The sequence below is a fragment of the Schistocerca serialis genome, chromosome 1, assembly GCF_023864345.2.
Source record: "Schistocerca serialis cubense isolate TAMUIC-IGC-003099 chromosome 1, iqSchSeri2.2, whole genome shotgun sequence".
NCBI lineage: Eukaryota > Metazoa > Arthropoda > Insecta > Orthoptera > Acrididae > Schistocerca > Schistocerca serialis.
The window spans coordinates 163119419-163125610 of record NC_064638.1 but is presented as its reverse complement, the minus strand read 5'-3'; the positions used below and the strand labels follow the sequence as shown (position 1 = coordinate 163125610).

Genomic DNA, 6192 nt, shown 5'->3' with positions numbered 1-6192 from the left:
AGGTCTGGAAATGCGTGTGCAGTTACTGAGGCTCTTGGATGTTCGAAAGTGTTCTCAAGATGGGTATCACAAAAGCTCCCAACAGGCCATAAGATTCAAAGACACGTCATTTCATGTCAAGTGTTTGAGCAGTTCGAGGTCTTTATGTCATTGATTATTACAGGTGACGAAACCTAGGCGCATCATATTGGCTCTGAAGCAAGAACACAGTCACTGCAGAGGCACCATCCGCTATCATCAAAAAGAGAAGATGTTCAAGGTAGCTCCCTCTGCTGGGAAATACATGGCGACAATCGTTTGGGAAAATGGTAGTGTCATTCTCGTGGAGGTGTCGCCAAATGGGTGAACCATGAATTCAGAGACATAAGCGAAGACCCTGGATAAATTCTAGAGTTCTTTCCGACGTGTTCGGACTGACAATAATCCAAAATAAATCTTTCTCCAAGACGTAAAAGCTCGTACACAGAAGCATCAGTGCCCGGGAATACCTCATTACCTTGGGTCGGACACCATCGCCTCATCCAGACTGTAGCTCAGGTTTGGTGCCTTCCGACTTCCATTTCGTACTGCCACTTAAACATTCTATACGAGGGCACACTTGGAAGCGAAGAGGGCGAAATTCATGCAGTGAAAACAAGGCTATGAGCACAGCACAAGTTCTCTTACCAACATGAAAGACATGCGCTTCCACAACGCTGACGCAACGTCGTAGAATGTGAGTTAGTTAGTTAGTTACATGTTCCATAGATGATCTGGACGTTTATTTCATCTAAGTGATGTAGAACGGGTCAGTTTGCATGTTAAATATTCATGATTGCTATTAGCATTCATGATGATTTTAATTATTTTAGTCCATCTCATGGAACTACATTTAAAAACAAGTTTTTTTTTCAGAAAAAAGGATTGAAATTCATCGGTGAAACAAAAGGAGGTATCCAGAAGAAATTATTTAAATTTAGGTTTAATACTTGATTTGCGATCTGTCAGACATTTAATGTTGTTAGGCAAATCAAAAATTTTTGTTGTTGCATATTGAACTCCTTTCAAAGCCGCTGACAGTTCTAATAATGAATGATAGAGGTTATTCTCCCGACTACTGTTGTACGTATTGACGTCACTATTTTCCTCAAACTGTGATGGATCATTTATGATGAATTCCATTAGCGAATATATGTATTGTGAATGAGCAGTTAAAATGCCTAGATCTTTGAAGAGGTACTTATACGACGTCCGTCGGTGAACTCCAGATATTAGTCTTACTGCTCGCTTTTTTCAATCAGTACTGTCTTCCTAAGTGATGAGATACCCGAGAAAATTATTCAATAAAATATTATTGTGTGGAAATTTGCAAAATATTCCGGGAGACCGCTTCGTTTATTTGCAAGATTAGGAACTATACGAACACCAAAGTAGCTGAACTTAACTCCTCAAGTTATATGGTTCTTCCAGTTAAAGTTTTCGTCAGTATGTGCAAGCAAAAATTTTGAGTATTCTACCATATTTATTGACTGCTGCTCATGTTGTACGTCAATAGTTGGTACTGTATAACTCCATTTGCTGTCCAGAACTAAATACAGTTTCTTTTTTCCAAAAGTTAGGGAGTGGGCATTATCTGAGAGCAACTGTATAATTCTTTGGAAATATCATTTATCGTCGAGACTGAGATTTTCACTCTGCAGCGGAGTGTGCGCTGTTATGAAACTTTCCTGGGAGATTAACACTGTGTGCCGGACTGAGACTCGAGCTCGGGACCTTTACCTTTCGCGGGCAAGAATTCTACCATCTGAGCTACCCAACAACGAGTCACGCCCCCTCCTCACAGCTTTACATCCGCCAGTATCTCGTCTCCTACATTCCAAACTTCACAGAAGCTCTCCTGCGAACCTTGCAGAACTAGCACTCCTGAAAGAAAGGATATTGCGGAGACATGGCTTAGCCACAGCCTGGGGGATGTTTCCAGAATGAGATTTTCACTCTGCAGTGGATTGTGCGCTGATATGAAACTTTCCTTGCAGGTAGGAGACGAGGTACTGTAGGAAGTAAAGCTGTAAGGAGGGGGCATGAGTCGTGCTTGGATAGCTCAGCTGATAGAGCACTTGCCCGCGAAAGGCAAAGGCCCCGAGTTCGAGTCTCGGTCCGGGCACACAGTTTTAATCTGCAAGGAAAGTTTCATCATTTATCGTACTTTCTGTTGCTTCCTCTCTCTGTAACACTATATCGTCTTCAAAAACCACCAATTCTGCTTGTTGAATGTTAAGTGAAGTTCATTCACGTATAGGTACATAAGGAATAGGAGTGGACCAAAATTGAACCCTAAGGGACTCCGTTTGTGATTTGTCCTCAGTCACCAAATATTCTAGCCTCCCGACATTGTTTGAATTTTGATGGAGACTATGCGTAAGAATAGGAAGTGATATAAAAGAACAGGAAGAACAGGAAGCGTTAAGTGCCCTCTGCTGTTTCGTTGTCAACATTAACGATTTAGGCGACAACCTCATCTTACATTGGTTTTAGATGATGCTGCCATTTACCATCTAACAGAGTCGTCAGAGGATCAAATTGCAAAATTCCAAATGACTTCTACATGTTCTCTGAATGGTGCGAAAAGTGGCAGTTACCTTTCAATATGAGTACAAAAAAATCCTTTAAATTGCGATTACAGGATGAATCATACAAAATAAAGTGTGTCAGTACGGCCAAATACCTACGAATTGCAATTACGAACTCAAGCTGGGACGACCACACAGATAATGTGTGGAAGGCAAACCAAAGACTATGTTTTATTGGCAGAACACTTAGAAGGTCAAAAAGTCTACTAAAGAGACTACCTACACTACGCTTGTTCGTCCTCTACTGGAGTACTGCTGTGCTGTATGGGATGCTTACCAGATGGGATCGACGAAGGACTTCGAAAAGATTGAAGTAACGGTAGCTCGTTTGGTGTTATCGCCAAATAGGTGAGAGAGTGCCACCGATAAGGTAAGCGAAATGGAATGGCAATCATCAAAACAAAGGTGAGATCTCTTTAAGAAACATCAGTCACCAACTTTCTCCTCAGAAGGTGGAAGTATTTTACTCTCGCCAAACTACAATGGGAGAAATGATCATTCAAATAAAATAACAGAACTCAGAGATCGTGTAGAAAGACTTCAGTGGTCATCACCCCCCCCCTCCCGCCACCCGCTTGCCGCACCTCCCCCGCCCCCACCCCTACCGGAGCTGTTAGAGGGTGGAACTGCAGATAAATTGTCTTAAGGTGGTTCCCTCTGCGAGGAACTTAAGTGTGAAATGCAGAGTAGTCATGTAGATTTAGATGTAGGCAGGCCATGTAAAAGAAACGTTGACTGATATTATCAGCAGATTCTAACTTTTAGTAATAAAAGATTTCAGACAACAATATGTGGGGAATTATTTGCTCTGTTCCCCTATTAAACGGCAGAAAATCAAATAAAAAATATTGCAAAGGTAGTGTTTTTAGTACATCGATGTAAATTACCCGTCGCCAGCCGGCGGCAGAAGTTGTGGTACGGATTCGTGTCCGACCGCAGAGTCAGTACCGTCACTTCGAGTTAAATTGAATCAAATGGACGTGACAGGTGGCTCACTTTCTGATCGGTGACCTCATTACGGTGCGGTTAAAAAGTTGGTGGAAAGAGGGGGCGGCTGGCGCACAGTAGATGATGGCCAGAGAGAGGGATGAGTTCCACGGGCAGCCGGCCGATCGCAGGCTGCGGTTTATCGCTCTCAGCAATCCGTCACCGGCAGATGGCGCGTCGTCTGCGGTCGGCCTCGACCGCAATGCCGTGGCCACCAGCCGGCGCCGAAACCCCCCACCTCCCCCCCTCCCCCGCCACTGGACGTCCAATTGCCGCCATTTATTTAGGGGCGTCGCCGATCTGGGTCACGACACCCACGCCCCGCGACCACTTCTATTCTCTTTTTAATCTGTCGCCGGCGTCTGCCCTTTCGCCCTCTCTGTCTCACACCGCATTTCGTTCTACCTTCCCTCTCACGCACTGCGGCGCCCCTCTACCGCCCCACAAACCCTCTATCGTCGATACGAGCGTCGCTAGGGGATGGGGCGTGGCGTTGCAGCCCGAGCGATTTCTGTCTCTGGCCCATCACTAGCTCCTTGGCTCGCGCCGTAAAGCAGCGTGACGACCCGCAGAGAGAGGACGTATTTAGTATTTGTTCCGACCACTGCGCGCCGTATAGCTGCCGTCCAAACACCCCCGCGTCCTCGGTGGCCACCGCTTCCTTGCTGATGCAGCCTCTCTCGCTGCGCTGCCCTGTATTTCTCCGGAAATATCACGCAGCTCGGCTCGCGTGGGTGGAGGAAGGACTCGCGTGGGTGGAGGAAGGACTTGTCCGTTGCCGATAGCGACCGGGAAAACAATTTAGCGACGTCCGTACATCGGAGATTTTCATGCGCAGGGCACGTCGAACGAATACCTCCGCGACCGGCCAATCCTCTCTCGCTCTCCTTCTTTTTTACCCATTTCTCCTTCTACCCCATCAACTTGCCCACCCCCCCTCCTCCATCCTGTCTTTCTGTCTCGGCTACTCTTTCTCCCTCTGTCCACCCTATCCCGTATTTGCCATCCCTCCTCTCGACCCCCACCGTCGATGGCCAGCCCAGTGCGTTCCGGCAGCAAAAGCCGCCGGCATCCTCCCTGAATTATTCCGACGCCCCCGGCGGGTTCCTGCGCGGCCTGCTTAAATTAATTGGGCGGATTTAAAGCCGGATGGCGGCAAACAAGCTGGCGGCCGCTGGCTTCGTTAGACCGCCGTAAGCGGCCGCAGTGTTTAACGGCGTGCCTCTCCTCACTTATCACCGCCATCGCCACCTCGGACCAGCCTTCAGCAACGCCTAGTCCTGTTCCCTCGTAACTGTCACAACCAATTAGATGCGACGTCCCGGAGCTGGTTTAGCATCTGAAAGCGGCGCGGTGAAAGTGAAACTAACTGAAAACATCCCGTCTGAGTAGCAAGTGGGAGGTATTGGACCTCTTCCTCTGCCTAGTTAATGGAGACTCTTTTGTAGAAAACAGAAATACACCAATCCCAGAATTTTATCTGCAGAAAAGTTTCGGAAAAATTTTCATTCTCAGTGCTGTATTGTGCTACAGTAGGAAGTGTAAGACGTGTATATATCTAATGTCTATTCTCAAACCACAATTTATGAAAGATGTTTATATTTTATTAATAGGATTAAGTAGGAATAATTAATATTTGTCGTGTTGGAAATAATTGTGGTAGCAGGTAATGTCTGCACCAAAGTATTGTTGGCAGGAGAGACCGCCCATTGATATAATTTTAAAAAGGTCGGGAGAGACCGCGTATGGATACATTTTAAGAAAAGAGGGGGGAAGACCGCGCATTGATACATTTTACAATGGTAGCAGGGATTGTCTGCACCAGAAGCATTGTTGGTGGGAGAGACCGCACTTTGGCGTTCGTAGGAAGCCAGTAGTAAGCGAGATATGAAGTGAGTCGGTAGCAGGTCTGAAGCGAGAGGCTGAGAGGAGCGGTGTGCCTGCCAACCACCAGCTATGATTTACAAGAGATTATAAACGGATGTACAGAGACATCAGCTAACTATTATCATAAGAGGAACTAATATTATTGAATTATTTTTCTTTTGAATAACTCAAGACTACTAAAGGTATGTTTGCGCAATGCTAGTTGTAAGATTACTGTAAAAAGTAAGTCCTATTTGAACGTTTGTAAAATCATTTCATTCAGAATATAATTAATTTTTGCCAGCAATATTGCATTACTGATTATAACCCGTCCCAAAAACCATCAACGTAAAACTTTGCAAAATTTTATTGTTGTCAAGAAAAAGTTTAACTATGAATTACGTAACTCCAGTCAAATTAATTAAAGAATGACGTCAGCTTTGGTAATAAATACAGCCATTTATTATGACAGCCCACCAGCAGATAATAGAGTATAGTAAAACAGAATAGCCGGCCGAAGTGGCCGTGCGGTTAAAGGCGCTGCAGTCTGGAACCGCAAGACCGCTACGGTCGCAGGTTCGAATCCTACCTCGGGCATGGATGTTTGTGATGTCCTTAGGTTAGTTAGGTTTAACTAGTTCTAAGTTCTAGGGGACTAATGACATCAGCAGTTGAGTCCCATAGTGCTCAGAGCCATTTGAACCATTTTTTAAAACAGAATAAGTATATT

At 45.3% G+C, this 6192-nt stretch overlaps 1 non-coding gene across 1 annotated transcript; it reads left to right on the top strand.

Moving 5' to 3' along the window:
• Positions 1 to 2069: 2069 nt before the first annotated feature.
• On the top strand, positions 2070 to 2143 carry Trnas-cga (transfer RNA serine (anticodon CGA)). The gene has a single exon. It is a non-coding gene; the product is annotated as a tRNA-Ser (tRNA).
• The last annotated feature ends 4049 nt before the right edge of the window (positions 2144 to 6192 follow it).